Below are 18,300 nucleotides of genomic sequence, written 5' to 3' on the forward strand. Positions count from 1 at the left end.
GCGTGAACTCTGTGGTCAGTGGAGCTGGGTAACCAGTCTCCATCACAAAGCCATTAACCACAAACGCATTCTGATTTTTTAGCTGCTCTATACGGCTCATGCCATCAAGTCTGAAGTTCTAGGAAGAAGCCAATGGTCCTGTGGAATCGGGGAAGCTCCTTAGAAGAACTTAGCAGTGTATGTAATTCTGATTTGCTAACCCCGGAAAATGTGGAGTTATAGTGTTAAACACCACAGTTTAACTTTTTAGACACGTGACTAAATGCTGTTGGAGGCCGCAAGATAGTCAAGGTGAGCAGAGCTAAAGGGACCATGGCACGCCTACCTTGAAGTTACCTCTTTAAGTGGCTTTGCTATAGGTTTGGTCCCCATTATCCCAAATTCTCGAGTTCCCCACCTGAGAGCATCCATCGCACCCCTGGCCTGCTTCGGTTCCCCTTTATCCATGTGTTTACCCCTGACTGCCACCCCCTTAAGATCCATGAGAGCATCTCTAACATTCAACAGACTGCTTGAATCTTCTAATAAAACCAGTTAGCAATGGTTGGACAAGCCCCAGCAACGGCACCTTTGCTGTCATTTGGACGTTATAGGAGCTTCCCGTAAGCAGAAGAGCTGCAAAGATGGCGGTGCCTTAATCTGTACATCTGCCCCGCTTCCTTGGCTGATGTATTTTATGTTATGGTATGTTTTCAGAGTTGATGAACCAGCACTAATGCAAGCTAGCCAAGCTCCGTCCTCTGCCAACACCATACCTGCTTCCCTTCCTCTTGTGCTACCATCCTGCCCATGTTCCCACATTACGTTTAATCATTTCCATCCTTAGGCTCCAATAGGTAGTGACAATTTTTCAGGTTATCCTTATTTTTAATTTATGTATTTATTTTTTGTTTTTATTGATTTTTAATTTAAAAAGAGTTCATTAGGGGGTGGAAAGATGGTAAGAGCCAGAGAACCAGGACACCTAGTGTTAGGTAGTGTTTTCTAGACACAACAGAAATGCCCCATCGGGAACTCTCGGCAATATAGTTGACCGGACAAGGCCTGCCCGACGACACTAGCCCACACTCACGCCAGCATTATTTTTAATGACGGACAGATTTGAGAAATACTGTGAGGTATTTGCTAGTGCTTTTTCTAAAGTTTCTTTTTCTTTTTGCAATTACATATAACTTATACATAAAACATATGAATTGCTCATGCATTGGTGAAATAGCTTATGACCTTTCAATACATATGTATGTATCTATCTCTTCAAACACTTATCATTTCTTTAAGTCAGTTTATTTTAAATTCTTCTAATCTTTTAAAATATACAATGATCTTCTTTATGTATTTAGAGTTTTAAGGGGCAGAAAATGAAGCATCAGTGGCATTCTAAAGACACTATATCAAGGCTACATGCCATCAGCATTTCTTACCCTTGGTGAGATTAGTCCAGACTTCATGCAGGCAACACTGCCTTCTGGACTTTAACACATCACAACACCCCCATTCTTATGTCCTTAGTCTTTTCTTTGGACAATCTACTACATAGAGCCTCAGTTTGGGAAGTGAGAGATGTATTTAAAGTTCTTGCTGGGGAAGTTTGTATATATAATTACTTGGAATTTCCCTGTATGAAAGCTTTATCTGTTGAACCCTATTTCTTTACTATTTTAAGTATGTTTATACCAGGATGCTTATGTATAGTTGGTAGTCAAGGTTAAAATCTAATACATCCTTATTTATTTTGTTTCTTGAATTTTTCCGGTATTGGGTACTGGGTGTTCATTCATTTGGGTCCTGGTGATATATCCTTCTACTTTTATTACATTTTTATTTATTTATTTGTGTGTGTGTGTGTGTGTGTGGTATACGTGTATGTGAGTACATGAGTATGTGTGTATGTGAGTGTATGTGTGTATGTCTGTATCTGAGTATATCTGTGTGTGAGTGTGTTTGTGCACACACATGTGTGCACATGTGCTATGTATGCATGTAGAATTGTTTGTCTCCCTCTGCTGTGGGTTTGTGCTGGGGCTCAAATTCAGGTCATCAACTTTCAGGCACTTGCTGAGCTATCTTGGCAGCCGACCTCTCCGCATTTTTTCATAACTGAAGAATATTGCAGATCAGGGCAATGTTGTCTACAGCTTGCTCTGTAGGATCCTGTAGGTGTTCCTATTCAATTAGCATCTATATCCATGTCTCAAACTCTAATCCAGCATCATGCCGTCCTGCCTAACCACTTGATTCCCCATCTCGAGTCTCACAGCATGCTTCATCACTCCCTTAAGTATACAAGGTGCTTTTGGAACAGTAAACCCTTCCCTGTAAGAAATGACTTTCCTCTAGATCACAATGTTTATGCACAGTCGTTTTTATTATCATCCGTCTTCGAGCTCTCAGCCACGTCTGTGATTATGCGGATCAGCTACTTGCTATGTGCTTAGTGCTCCTGTGCAGGCTACATAATCCCCTACTAAACAATTGTGTATAGTGTTTAATACTTAGTGATTTAAAACTAAACGGGGTTGACATATAGAATAATCACACTTCTATACACTATGAGATCCGGGAATTAGAGCATTTCAGGCTAACCGTGAAGCGGTGTTTACACTGTGAGCTCTGAGGACCAGGGTACACAGTCTCTGCTGCTGGACCTCTGACTGAATACGCGTGGGTTTATGCTGGGGTTAAGCCTGCTGTTTAAATGATTCTCACTGCCAAGGCTTTATATACCATCCTTTTGATATTTCACAGACAGGGCTCTGTTGTGTGCATTGACACAGACTTCTCTTTTCTGTAGTCTTGTGCTGTGCAGCTGAAACCGCTATGCCTCTTGCCTAGGAGACGTGGCTTTGCAAGTTTGATACTTGGGTTTCTCCACAGCAAGTGTTGGGAATTTCTGCTTCCACTTAAACCAATGATATCATTGTGGTGTGTTTGTGGGACTCCAAACAGTGGGAGAGGGGGTGTTTCCTACTCTTCTGCCTGATCTTGGGGTCCTGTAGCAGAGTTTTCCCCAGCTCCTATCATGACTTCAAAAACTTGAAGTTTTTTGACACATATGTCTTTTTCTCCAAGATATTTTTTATTGTTTGTGGCTATTGTGAAGTGTGTCGTTCCCCCGATTTCTTTCTCAATCCGTTCATCATCTGCATATAGGAGGGCTGTTGATTTTTTTTTTTTTAGTTAATCTTGGATCCAGCCGCTTCTCTGAGGGTCTTTATTGGCTGTAGGAGTTCCCTGGTAGAGTTTTGGGGGTTGTTTATGTATACTCTATGTATACTATACTTACGCATACCATCTGTGAATAGCAATATTTTTATTTCTTCCTTTCCAGTTTCTCTCCCCTTCATCTCCTTCAGCTGTCTTATTGCTCTAGCTAAAACTTCAGGTACAATATTGAATAGATAAAGAGCAGACAACCTTGTCTTGTTTCTGTTTTTAGTGGAGTTTCTTTGGGGTTCTCTCCATTTAATTTGCTGTTGCAGCCAGAACTCTCAATCGCGAGCTCTCTCTGCAGCCCATCCCTTGTCCTTACCCATCTTGCTTCTTTTCCCCTACAATCTAACACCCCAGTTGTCCTTATTCTGAGAATGCTATACTCAGGGTAGGAAGGGACTCTCTGGTTTGTGTATTGTTTGTTCTCTTTCCACATCTTGCTGCTGCTCTCTCCTGTGAGTCTCCGACCTCCTCAACTTCCCTGGCACAGAGCTGAGACTCATAGGTTTGCCCTGCAGTATGTTTACATCTGTCCTGAATTCCAGTTTTAAATCCTCATTATTAAGCCATCTATCTCTGGACTAATACTTCCACATGCAAGGCTTATTGGCAGAAGATGAAGAGGCACCAGCCTGGTACCTTGAGTCATAATTTGGAAATGCACATATTTAAAATTTCATTTCAGTGCCCAATATTTTGATTCCCATGTGTTTCTTTTTCTCCCAAAGTTCCAGCTGCCTGTGGGAACAATGACTAACACACCACCTGTGAATATGTCTTTATTAATTGCCAAAGTCTATAAATCTCTAAAAAAAAATCTTTATTTCATTTTTTTAAACCTTAATGAACAACTGATGGAATTGAAAGATATCAACAAAAGTTTGTTTTTCTTTTCTACTTGCTCTACACATTTAAAAAGGCAATGTGCCTCCGCATCAAGAACTTCATTTATTCATCTGTTCAGTTATTCTCATGTTCAAAACAGCATTTGAATTGTTAAACATGGATCTCTGTGTGGCACACTGAGAAGCTTTGTACTGGGCTAAGTACGACTTGATGGGCTTGTGTTAGAGTCGGAGCTTCAGACAGTAGAACAAGAGGGAAGTAAGGAAGTGGACATGGTGGTGTTCGCACTGTTAGCTCAGCTGAGATGAACAGTGAGGCAAGAGAGTGGTTGGCAGGAGGTTTTGCTCAGGTAGGGCAGGCCAGATGTCCCTTCCTGGTTATAATCATCACAGAAAAGTATCTTGGGAAGAAAGCCAGGAAACGGAGTCTTTAACTGAGACCCACAGTTCCTAAATATGGCCATGTGTTCATGTTGAGGTCTGGGGATTGAGGAATTCGTCTCTCACTGCCATGAATACCACAGCCAACATACTGTAGGTAGTGGAAGACGACACTTTCCATTACATCAAGGAGGATATAAAATGCTCGGGGACTCTTGTGGCTTGGGTATGGGATGTCTATAATAGTTTCAGGTGTTTAAAAAATTTGGTCCCAGCTGGAAGAATCTTTTGGAGGGGTAGATCTGTACCTGAAAAAGAGTGTCTCCAAGGGCTGGCCTTGACTCTTATTAGTCCAGACCTAGTTCCTGTTAACTCTTTGCTTTCTGATTTTTTCTGATTGTGGCACAATGTGACCAGCTGCCCAACATTCCTTCTGCCATGCTTACCCCTCCATGATGGATGGTATCCCCTTGGAGCAATAAGCCAAACTAGACTTTTCTTGGGGGCAGGTTGTGTCATACTAGATTTCTGTCACAGCAGTGAGAACTAGTCCAGTGACTTATTCTAATGACAAAGTCACAAAATAAAAACAGCTTGCCAGTCTTTAGTAGATGCCCGGTAATGTAGGGTTCTGGGTTTTAGCCTTTATAGTCCACTGGGTTGTGGCTGCTCAATTTTTCTCTCTAAGAGAAGGACTTAACCGCCACAGGCATGGGGATTGTCACCTCAGTGTCTACAGTGTGTCCTCATCAGCTAAAAAGATTGACATCTCCCTGGAGTCTGGTCTTAACCTTTCACAAGTTCCCAACTATGGCCACATCCTTCTTCTGTTTTCTCCTCATGTCTTTTACTTTGTGTTGTGTCCTGGTCCAACACAAGCACTGTGACTGTGAAAAGTAGCTGTGTCTGTTCTTGAGCTCATCAACTGTAAGGCAATTGCTAATGATAGTAATTATCATGTAGGTTGCACTCGAGGTCACTCCAGTGCTAGCTATTTATAATGCCACCAGCTCCATCCCCAGGAATCTACTGTTGTTAGCACCAGATGCACTTAGTCTTCTGTCCCTGGCATCCTGCATATTCTCCTTTTAATTGAGTATCACTCAGCCCAATATTCTGCACAGAAGAGAGATTTTCACTACCTCTCCTAATTCTCTATCTTTTCAAATAGTGTTTTTCCTTATATATTGAAGCCTACCTTCAAAGAGAACAAGGATTCTGTCAGTCAGTGACCGACACGTGGATTTTTTATGCAGTGAACAGTCATGCAAATGCTGGATGTCACGAGAACTTGACTCTGGACGGCATCTCAGGCACTCCATTTCCGGATCTTCGTAGTTACTGCCTCTCCACAAACGCAGCCAAGCATTCTTCTAACATCACTGGTCCCAGGACAGGTTTGCATTTTGCTCAGCTGATGAGCTGAGACAAACCCTGAGCAAAATGCCTTCTCTGAGCCAGCAAGGAGTGCACGCTGGCCAGTGACGTTACCACTGTTGCCATCATCACCACTGACATCTAATTGAATAACAAGCAACTCTAAAAATGAAGACAAAATGATTTACAAATTTTAGCATAGAATCCAATGATGAAGGCTGAAAAGACCTCTCTCTTGTGTGCCAGCCCTTCCTGGATTATTTGCTTTAGAGGTTATCATCTGTTTCCCTTGGAAAAAGAAAAGAAAAAAAATATTTTAGTTACATAATGATCTCATTTCAGAAAGAAAACTGTTTCTAATGTGAACATTAGAAATAAATTATAAGAGCTTAAGAACTACTTGTTATAATAAATTATTCAGTAATGTATAGGAATAGAAAAAAAGCAGTATTCTGTTCTTCCATGCCTTGTGTTTTAAAGGTCTTCACTCAACCCCAGATTCCTCTCCTTGGATGATTCAAAGGTCTTAAGACTGCTGCGTATTATCTCCCAGGCATAGTGGCGCAGGCCTTTAATCCCAGCACTCGGCAAAGGCAGGAAAATCTTTGTGAGGCCAGTCTGGTCCGCAGAGCAAGTTCCTGAACAGCCTCCACAGCTACACAAAGAAACCCTTTCTCAAAAAAATATAGGTATTGTCTTGATTTGAAGAGATTTTCACAACATCTGATCTAGCAAGATGGACTTTTTGTTTTTTATAGCTATAAAGCATCTTGCCTTGAATTCTCATAACTAATTCTTGTAGTCCTTAAAGTCTCTTCTCATATGATTTCTTCTTCAGAATTCTACATTGCTGATCTAATTTAATATGTGCTCCCCATTTCCCCCACCTCCCGCAGGCACACATACATATATACACATGCACACATGTTGTGAGTGAGAGAAGAGGCTAGCATTTCCAAGTATCCAAGATTCTTCTTTATTGGAAGGAAGCTGGCAACTTCAGTGGGAGATGGTTGGGATGGGATGGAGGGAATGCAGAGGAGGGTAAGAGGAGGGAATCCCAGAGCCCCAAGGATGAGCGAGACAGGTAGAGCAGGTCCACGCTGGAATAGCCTTAGCTCTGGTGAGCTAAGGATAAGCCCACAAGGGCAGGTAGCATTAGAATCATTTCTCTTTCTCCTTTTGACTTCATTAACATTGATACAACTTAGGTAGGTCGTAAATATACAAGGCATGTGTTTGCCTATCCTGTGCCAGACTTAGAAAGCAGAGTAAGCTAGTATGAGGGGAGCCATCTTGAGTGGAGAACCCAGTGGGAGGAAGAGGGAGGAGGAAACTGAATCAGAGTAAATTGTGACCTGGTCTTTGTCTCCTCCGGGTTCTCAGAGCACAACGACAGGATGGATAGGGACTGACTATCCCAGCATCAGGACTGTGAGCTCTGACTTGCCCTGGACTATGTGATTGACAGTCACAAAGCCCCACCCCCCAAATGAAATACTTCCTCCAGTGTGTTTGTGTGTGTGTGTGTGTGCATGTGTGTGTGCATGTGTGTGTGTGTGTGTGTGATGTCGCTCTTTATCAGTTGTAGATTAGCTTATCAACAGCAGGATATTGAAAGTTGTCTTGACAAGTGGTCAACAATGAGATTTTTGATCAGTGTATGGCATCATTTTGGATTCTTTGATCCCATACATTGCTATCCAAAGATATTAACACAAATCTTCTCCTCAGAAGGTTTTCCTCAGAGGAAACCCCAGAAAATAGGCATCAAATGTCAAATAATCTTTCCAGAACTCAAACTCAGCCACTGGTGATTGTGGTACCAAGAGTCCCACCTTATTAATAATTAATGAGACATGATTAGGAGTACTGTAAAATAAAAACAAGAGACACATATGAAGTACCATGCTCATGTTTAATACAGAGGAGACATGAGCTATGCTATGCCTCACATGCATGAGCCTCACCGGTCACAGGAACAGCTAACTTTCCAAGAACAGATTTCTGCACATGTTTACCATGTCTGTGACCCTGGGCAAACACTAGCAGGATTTCTATTTCATTACCTGGTAAAATGCCGGCCTTCTGGGGGTGTTGTTAGGATGAAATATTCTCGGGACAGAGAGTGAGTGACAGATCACAGTCAGTACCCATGCATCCGTGCCGTTATTGCTTGCGTTCTACTATTATAAAGCCCTGCTCTAAGACAAGGGCTAATGATTTCGAATTATGCAACACATTAGGGTTGAATCCCAGACTTTAATAGAACCAAGGGAAGCCTATCAGAGGCTGGTATTAACCAAGTGACTATTAATGTCGCTTAGATCATAGGAAAGCTTTCTGACACCTTCACTGCCCTCCGCTGACTTGCCCTTGACCTCAATGGTGACAGCCTGGCCTGTGTAAAGTCTTGTTAGGAAGGTGTCAAGTAGACTTTGTTTCAAAATTAGTTTTTCTCTACTTTTCATCCGAAAGAAGACTTTCAGAAGAATGGGCATGGGATATTTATTTATCTTCATTTCAGCTTTCTCAGAATCTCGGAGTAGGAAATAAATAGGCTTTGCTCAAAAATGTCATGTGACTAAAAGGGAACACTGCCACCCAGGGCAGAGGGCTGTGGTTGAGGCATACCATAAGTGACTGTAACAAGCTGGGGAGGAAACTGGGAATAGTCTCTTTGGGGAGCTGGAATATTTTTAAAATAACTGCATTAGGGGATTACAAGCTCCACAAATCCTCAGAGCACAGTGGAAACAGCACTGGCTTTCTCTCTGGTTTAGTTCCAGGCTCAGTACATACTGGGTAAACACTGGAAAAGTGCCTTAGCATAAAGCCAGTCTATAGAGACGAGGCCATGGTGATGAGAGCCTGGGAATCCTACATGCAGAAGATGGGCGTGGTCTTCAACCTCACAACACAAGGCTTAAAGAACACAGAGTAGAAGAGGAGTCAGGCACACGACCACGGCATCTCACAGGAATAGGAAGGGAAAATGTGTAACCTTGAGTTAGAAATAGATTCTCCCATGGTGCTTCAAACGTATGGGAAACAAAGCAAAAGGCACAAAAAAGGTAAATTAAACCTCATCAAAATTTAAAACTTTTGTGTGTCAAGGGCTGTGTTTAAGAACGTAAGAAATGGTCAGTAGTATTTGCTGACAAGCCTAATGACCTCAGCTTGATCCCCGAGACCCCATGTGCTACAAAGAGAAAACTGACTCCTGCAGGTTGTCATCTGCCCTCTGCAGGCACACTGTAGCATACACATGCTGCCTCCTCTAAGCAGAGAAACAAGTGTGTGTGTGTGCGTGCGCTCGCAGGAGTGTGTGTGTGTGTGTGTGTGTGTATGTGTGTGTACATGTATAGTGGTAATTTTTTTTAAAAAAAACACAGAATGGGCAGGCTCATTGTAAATAATAGTCTGACATATTTTAGCATACAGAATGTACCAGTTTCACAGTCAGAAGAAAACTCAAAAATAAACAAACAACAACAAAAAACAAAGAAAATAGTTCAATAGAGATTTCTCCAAACAAAATGTGAAGCTGCTCATAAATGCATGAATGATAGCAACGAAAGTGTTGACGGTAAACACACCCCAAATGATGCCACATCTCATGCTATCTCATGTCACTAGCGACCACTGAAAGCTAAAACAAGTGCCAAGATATGGAGAAACTGGAACCCAAGTCAACTGCCAGCGGGAATTTAAAAATGGCCTAACTTGTGAAATCTTTAATTTTTACTTGAAAATTGTATTTAGTTTACTTTCAGTTGCCCTTCTAAAACTTCTTCAGCAGCTGACCCAAATGCTGCAAAAGTAGACTTAATAGTGACTATCTTTTTATTTTACATGTACATCTTTTTGCATAAACTCATACATACATACATATATATGTAATTCGTATCTACAAATGTGGAGGACTGATGTGGGATTCCCTTCTGTATACTATGAAAATGCTTTATTACCATTGGTTAATAATGAGGCTGCTTTGGGCCTATGGCAGGGCAGAATAGAGCAAGATGGGAATTCTAAGCAGACATAGAGGAGGGAAAAAGGCGGAGTCAGGGAGGTGCCATGTAGTGGCCAAAGGAGAAAGATGCCCGCTGTACCCTTACCAGTAAGCCAGAGCCTTGTGCCAATACACAGATGGATAGAAATGGGTTAATTTAAGATGTAAGCGTAGCTAGAAACATACATAAGCTATTGGTCGAACAATGTTGTAATTAATATATTTTCTGTGTGATTATTTCGGGTCTTGGCAGCTGGAAAACGAATGAGCACCCTCCATCTACAAAGGACAGAGTTAGTAGATAGTGTTATTTTCCCCGAAGTCAAAACTTTCCAAATATATTTTCTTCCATGAATGTATGCATTTCTTCATCAGAGAAATGAAAGCAAGCAATGTTTTGTGAAAATGGTGAATTGCCACTGTGAGTTTATTATATCAGTGTTTGCATTCGTACCCATATAAGCTGCCAGTCATTTTGTTGTTGATTATTTAACAAGTCCTAGGTTTGACAGTCAAAGCCATTGCTTTAGTTTGAAAACAGTATCCAGACTGCAAAGCAAACTGAACAGAAACAGGCTGCTCTCCTTTGCCAAAAAGTAAAAAACCCTTGCAAGTGGTGACTCCCTGTGCTGAGCTCCCTCGGCTCTATTCTTTCCAAATAGCTCACCAAATAAGTCCAGAGAGCGGCACCTGTGGGCTGCGATAAATCAAATGCCACCCCTGGCTTCTGTCAAGGAGCCATATTGTGGCATGATCCTTCTCGGGGCGGCTCCTGGGTTTCTGCTCTGCAAGTGTGTGCCACCAGAGAAGCATGTCCTGAAGCAGCTGGATGGTACACCTCCAGCTCTTGGCACAGCCCCTGAGTTCTCAGCAGGAGAAATGAAGCCTTCAGTAGCAGCCACGGAGAGTCCATGCAGGGACGCCCGTGTTTGCAGCTCTCTAGGACACCCCCACCCACCTGCACCGTTCACTCTGTGGGTTATTTTTCCTTTCTGTTGCAGCAACTGCTACTAAAATCAGCCCTAGGCATAGACAGAAAGCATACAGGTCACAACTGAGCTTGTGTTATATTTGTTTGTGCAATTATCAAACATATATACTTAGCCTAATATTGTGGGGAACAATGCAAATGTCCCCAAATCTCAAACCTAAAAGCTGCTTTGTAACCACATAGATACACATGTGTGAAGACACACATAAACACTAAGGTGTTAGTTAAAGATAGAAAAGTGCTTAAGAGGTGTGCAGGTAGTGATGGGTGTCGTGGGATATCCCCCCCCTTGACTCTCTCATCACTACTGAATAATAATACAGCATAGGACAGTGGAGTCACTCACAGATCTTTAGACCCCCCCCCCCCCATTAATGGCCAACCCCTGTGTGCTCACTCAGCCATCCCTGGTTTTATGAGGAGATTGCCTCAAGGTAAATATATATAGCTATTTATATAAATTTATAAGGCTATCTAGCCATCCACAAAAATGTACACTTCAGTATATCTTGAATTCTTTTGGTGGCAACTTCTTATTTATTTTCTTCCTCAGATATCATTTCTTTTTTATTTTTTATTTTTTAATTTATTTATTTATTAAAGATTTCTGTCTCTTCCCCACCACCACCTCCCATTTCCCTTTCTCTCCCTCAATCAAGTCCCCCCCCCCCCCCCCCCCCCCCCCCCCCCCCCCCCCCCCCCCCCCGTCAGCCCAAAGAGCCTAGGCAGTTTGGATGCTCACCTTACTTAGACATTATTTCTATAAATAACAATGTGATCCACTCTGGTATAATCTGTATTATTGGTAGAATTAATGTTTATGCATTTCTAAACGCATAACTAAAAATCCATTTTTACATTTTTAATTTAGAGAAAATAAGCTTTGAATCTTTTAGGATGAAGTTTTAAAAACATTAACAGAAAGGAAAACAAGATGGCAAAGTAGTCTCACTAATATTTCAAAAATATAAAGACTTAGATTATTAGATTCCTAGTATTAAAGACAAGGACTCTAACATTTATTCCTGTAATGTGAAATTTTTCTTTACCCACAAAAGGAATATATATTCTATAATAGGAACTATCAGCTTTGCTTTAACGGGTTCCTCTTGAACACTTTTAATAGACAACATTTGTTTGAATTCAAGTCTTCATTTACAACGCAGTATTAGACTTGCCGCACCGTAATACACAAGATCACATTTACTTTTGTTTTGTTAGGTAGAGTAGATAAACACACTAAACAATTTTTGTTTTGTTTTGTTTTTTTTTTTAAAGTTAATTTTTAGGTTGGCATACACAGTAATGGGTTCCATTCTGATATGCAAAGATGCACGTGTCATATTCTTTGTTTGTTTATCTCTAAATGTCATGTGAGATGACATTTTATTTTCTGGATTAAAAATTTGATGTTAATTTATTAATAAATTAAATATTAATTGATTTAAGCAGGTTAAATGTTTCCCAAGTCACACAGCTAATGGCCAACAAAGCAGGGTCAGGTTCTAAATTTTTGTATCTTTAATCCTGTGCCTTCACTCCTAGAGTAGCCAATGGCCCATGATGGTGATGGCAGAGGCAGGAACCCTCTGGCTACAGACCCTGAGATTGCATTCTGGGGAAAACATTCTTTGGCATTTTCTTGCTACTTATTGGAAAGCCAGTCACCTGCTACTGCTCCATTATTTTCCTGGCTGCCTCTGTAATCTTTTGTATGTTTGTACTGTGCTTCCCTGATGACATTTTGAACCTCTTTGAAGACTGTCTCTATTGCTGTAGTTTAAGATGTTCCTATTATAGAAATTGGAGTTTCCTTGGGGGTGGGGGTGGGGGTGGGGCTATGGTGGGATGGTAGATAACAGGCCTGGGTTTGATTATGTACACTACACACACACATGCACATGTGCGCGCACCCATACACTAAATAGGCCAGTGTCATCCTCCTGAGAATTGCTGGACAAGTATACAGAAACCTTAGGTTGTGTTTCAGTCAAGCTTCATCTGCAGATATGCTGAAAGGCAACCAAACCACGCATGCCTCACAGCTGCCTAGAACTATTGTAGCATCTAGAGCAGGGGATGGTTGTGACAGTGAACTCCCTTGTAGGTGGCAGATTGGAAGAGGCAAACCAAAGACGACCCCCAAACCCTGGCCCCTTATCTAATCTTCCAGCTGCTATACTGATTAGCACGTTGATCAAGGACTAAACTTAAAACACTGACCGCCAGCTGTTACCATCATGGGAAAACACTCGCTAAAACACAGCAATTAACGACTTTGTAGTTAGAGGTAAATTACCATCATTAGGGCCAATTTCACTGTGTGTGGAGTGTGGAGTATGTTGTGTTTTATTTTCTTCTCTATTCTCCTCACAGAAGGAATGGTAACCAAAATAATAAATACATTTGCTAATTATTGTCCTTATCAATATGGAGACCAAAAATGCTGTTAGTAATTTTGTTTGTTCTTAACCTGGTTTAACCAGTTTTAACTGCCCAAATGTACCTCCGGTGAGAATGTCACTGTCTGAGAGCAAGCTGCAGAGAGGTGACATTGCCTCCTGGCTGCTGGATCCTTTTTACCTCCTGTGTTTTCCTACTTCTTGGACATCTTAAGGGCGCACACAAGACAGTATATAAAGGGAATTTGCCTGGTTCTAGAAACAACCACAATCTAAAAGAAAAAAAGTGGAATTTTGGAAGTTGTAAAAAGAGTGGGCCTGGGTCTGGGAGATGGATCATCAAGTAAATGTGCTTGGAACCGTTGGTGGCTAGTTTTGTTACCTTGACACAGTCTAGAAAAATCTGGGTAAGGGGATCTCAACAAAGGATTTTGTATATTGGGTGGGTCTCTCTCTCTGTCTCTCTCTCTCTGTCTCTCTCTCTGTCTCTCTGTCTCTCTCTGTCTCTCTCTGTCTCTGTCTCTCTCTCTCTCTGAGTGTGTGTGTGTGTGTGTGTGTTGGTGTTGGTGTGTGTGTCAGTGTGGAATTACCTTGATTAAATGAATTGAGGCAGAAGGACTCATCCACTGTGTGGAATCATTCCCTGAGCATGCTATCTTGGAGTGTTTAAGAGTGGAGTATGTGAGCTGAGAGTAGCATGTGGGCATTAATTCACGGCTCCCTGCACTTGACTGTGAGTGTTGATGTGCCAATCCCCTATGTATCACCATTGATAAAGGAATTGCTTTGGGCCTATAGCAGAGCTATAGGGGAACAGAGCTAGGTGGGGAAAACTAAGCTGAATGCTGGGAGAAAGGAGGCAGAGTCAAGAGAAGCCAGGGAGCCACTGATGGAAACAAATGTGCTGAAACTTTGCTGGTAGGCCACAACCTGGTGTTTGATGGAGGTGGGTCTTGTATCTTATCTGTTGATTTCATTGGTTAATAATAAAGAAACTGCCTCGGCCCTCATAGGACAGAAAATTAGGTAGGCGGAGTAGACAGAGGAGAATGCTGGGAAAAAGAAGCTGAGTGAGTGAGTCGCCATGGTTCTCCCGCTCCAGACAGACGCAGGTTAAGATCCTCCCTGGTAAGCCAGCTCGTGGGCTACACAGAATATTAGAAATGGGTTAGAACAATATGTAAGAGCTAGCCAATAAGAAACTGGACCTAGCCGGGCCAGGCAGTGTTTGAAAGAATACAGTTTCCGTGTAATTATTTCGGGCATAAGCTAGCCATGCGGGCGGCTGGGTGCCGGGGACGCAGCCCCGCCACTCCTATTTCAACAGGTGTTGATGCACAGATTAATGGAGATGGGTTAAATTAAGATGTAAGAGTTAGGCAATAAGGAGCTAAAGCTAATGGGCCAAGCAGTGATTTAAATAATATGATTTCTGTGTGATTATTTCGGGGCTAAGCAGCCGGGAACCAATGAGCAGCCAGGAATCAACAAGCAGCCTATAATATCTAGTCAATTTACATTTGACAAATTCAGAGAAAATATTCCATATCTATTCTATCTTGGTGGGTCCAAAGTCTGGTACCTAATTTACTATCTATCAAAACTTGTTTTCTGCATCTGGTAAACAAGGAAAATTATACTATAACTATATAATCTTCAACTCCCTCAGAGACCCAAGAAGGAAATAATATTAGCTGTGTAAGCAGGAAGTGTGAGCAAGTGACTTTCAAAAAAATGTGACTAATGACAGAAACATCTGACTACCTGGACAATTACCCAAAGCTCCTCTTAAACCTTGAGTCATCCATCTTTGTACTACAGGCCTACCATATCCAACAGACTTTTCTGTGAAGTAGGATATTCTGAAGGGATGTCCCTTTTTGTCTTGCCAATGTTTGGCAGTCACTTTCTTTTGTGTCCTGCTTGTCCAATTAGGACAGCATACTGTAGGCAGTCAAGGCAAGGCCATTTTCTTGCCGAGCAGCTTACTTTTTCCACAAAGAAAGTAAACTCCATGTTGAGTTTCCTTGATGCCCATTATTTTCTCCAAAGTAGATTGATTGGTGCTGCCAGGAGTAGACAGGTCTCATAGTCTAAATAAATAATAAAAAAGAAAAAAAGAACCTAGGTTATTAAAACATCTTAAATGACATATTCTGTAGATCTCAGAAGTGTTTGAAGATGACCTGTCTATCTAAAATATATCTTTGTTTGACCTTGAAAACATACCTAATGTGACTACAAGTTTGATTATACTAGATGATTAACTACTAGCCTATATTTGCTTATTATCTTAAACAGTTGCTAATAATAATTTTCAAGAATTAGAAATTTTCGTTATATTGTTGAATTAGTTATGTAAGTACAATACCTTGAACAAGAGTAGAAGTGTATATATAATATGTTCTAACAAAATTAATCTCAATATACAAAATTTGTATACTATATATAAAAGTCCAATCCAATGTATAACATTTAAAACTGGTAGTTGCTTTTTAAAAGTAGATTCAATAATCCACCTTTTCATCTTGTCCTATCTATATTCTCCCTTTTTTCTTTCCAGAGTAGATTCAATAATCTACCCTTTTATCCTATCATATCTATATCCCCGTTTTTTCCTTTTTTTGATTTTTATTGAGCTCCACATTTTCCTCTGCTCCCCTCCTGCCTCTCCCCTCCCCTTCAACCCTCTCCTAAGGTCCCCATGCTCCCAATTTACTCAGGGCCCCATTTTTTTTTTTCAAAACAAGAACGTTGAATCTAATTTCCCTGTTTAGCTTTTTTCCTGATGATTACCAATAACAACTTGTAACCAAGCCCACTAAACAATGACAAATATTCACAATCCATTGAATGACCCAAAACCACCCAACCCACCTCTTGGGAATGTGAGCGTCATATTCTTAAATTTCTGTTGTCTGTGGGTGATGGTATCTTTAGGGTAGCCTGAAAAGAAAAATTTGGGTTAATTGTCAAGTCCTAGGAGAAGTAGCTGTTTCTTTCTTTTTTTTTTTTTTTTTTTTTTTTTTTTTTTGCCCAGTCTGTTCATAATGGGAAAGTGTCGAGCTTGTCTCAAGTCTAGAGTAATGTTAGGCTGGATCATCTCAACTAGCCACCTTGATATTATTCTGAACAGTTTGTAGTCCAAAGCCGATCCTTAGGTGGTGTTTTTCATATTCCTGGAGGAGTCGTCTTTGTGGAGCTCCATCCTCCTTATGGAGACTTTAAACGTTGCTGTTAGACATGGATGGTTCACTGCAGAAAACTGATAAAGACTCAATTCCAAAATCAGGTACAGGAAAGGTAGATAAAACCTTTTTCTAGAATTAATTTGTACTCTATATGACCATTAATATCATCAAAAAGATATATATATATCTTATAAATCTTATAGCTTAAAGAAAGTATTTTATCTTGGCAATAGGAAATGAAATCAAGACATCTGACAACCTGAGGTAGTGGGAAGAAACAAGTAAGACCACAGGTTGTCTTCTGACCTCCATGTGGGCACTGTGGTACCTGAGCTCGCTTGCTCTCTCTCTCTCTCTCTCTCTCTCTCTCTCTCTCTCTCTCTCTCTCTCTCCCTTCACACACATGCATCACAAATAATTACAAATATTTTAGAAAAAGAGAAATTACATGAGAAGGAAGTCAAGAGATGAGTTTAGCAGAATCAAAAGACATCTCTACAAGGGAGAGGCAAGACAAGGAAAGAAGATCCTCTCGGAAAGTAGAAAAAGAAAAAAAATAATCTGCTTAGTAACTAGCCAGACTTTTGCCACTGATGGCCTCAAGTGGCATTTGGCAGTCATAAAGCAGTCTGCTAGGTTCAGATGGCCGGAGAAGCAAGCAACACATCTCAGTAAACAAAGCTAAGCTGATGTAACAGAAGGCTGTTTGTGTGAGATTTAGGTTCTTAACTCAGTGGCAATCTATTTTCCCATTGGAACTCTCTCCAGTGAGAGGAATGCTTGAATTGTGGTCACTTAAAACAGACTTTTAAACACAAGCCAGGAGGAAAGATGAAGTCGAGGAGAACGGCCAGGAGACCATTCTACATTAAAGAGTTTATAAGTCATTATATATTGTCAAAGAGAAAAGAAAATGGGATTATGCAAAGTAAAACTAACTGGCAAAGACGAGCAACCAACGTATGTTATAGGCAGGAGTTCTGTTGTATTTGTCACACACGTGTGCTTCAGTGACACTGTGCCAGCCAGAGCTCCAGTCAGTCAGAGAAGGCTGTTACAGACCCTGGGGACAGACAGACAGATGGATGACTCTGGGAGGGTCTCCTTTATGTTTTCCCACCTCACTAGACAAATTCAGGAACTCACAAATACCCCTGTAACCTCAAGTTGGGATTTTACAGAGCTCTAAGATGCCGACAGTCTAGAAGGGAGGCATTGGCTCTTGTGTGAAGACTTCCTTGGAAATATTGGCACCTTCTCAAAGCAGCACTAGCCAGCTGATCTCAGAGTTGAAGGAGTAGGCTCATCAAATAAAGATGGTCAGAATAAATGATTATAGACTTTATAAGACAGTGAGGACAGAAGGGACAAATACAGATGTTGTAATTTATAATAAAATGGTCCCACACTAGCCCAGAATGGAGTAGGATAAAGGTTTATTTAATAGAGGGTAAATACACAGAAAAGGTAGCAATCCACAGTCCTCTGCTTGCTTTTGCACTTTATTACCCCCATAATTCTCTTAATTGCTGAGTAATATTCTAATATTGGTACACTAAAGCTTAGTTTATTTCAGGATGAAAGAGAACAGCTCTTATCTCCGCTCAAAGCCTGTGAAAGGTCCAGTCACGTGTCAGGGCATGCTTACCTGTCTTTGATGCTACCTGTCTGTTTCATTTATCTCTGTGCATGTGGCTGGGAGGACTGGATGACCATTCATTTTTGAAAGCATTGTTAAATTGTCTTTATACATCACCGATGGAGGATGGTTGATTACCTCCCATCGTAACTGACTGAGTAATTATCCCTAGGAATGATAATCCATGGACCACATTTAATTCTTCAAGTCTGCCTATCAGCTGTGCGGGTTTGGGTACCTTAACGAGGC

The sequence above is a fragment of the Alexandromys fortis genome, unplaced genomic scaffold (assembly GCF_014885135.2).
Source record: "Alexandromys fortis isolate MF-2015 unplaced genomic scaffold, M_Fortis_MF-2015_v1.1 scaffold_15, whole genome shotgun sequence".
NCBI lineage: Eukaryota > Metazoa > Chordata > Mammalia > Rodentia > Cricetidae > Alexandromys > Alexandromys fortis.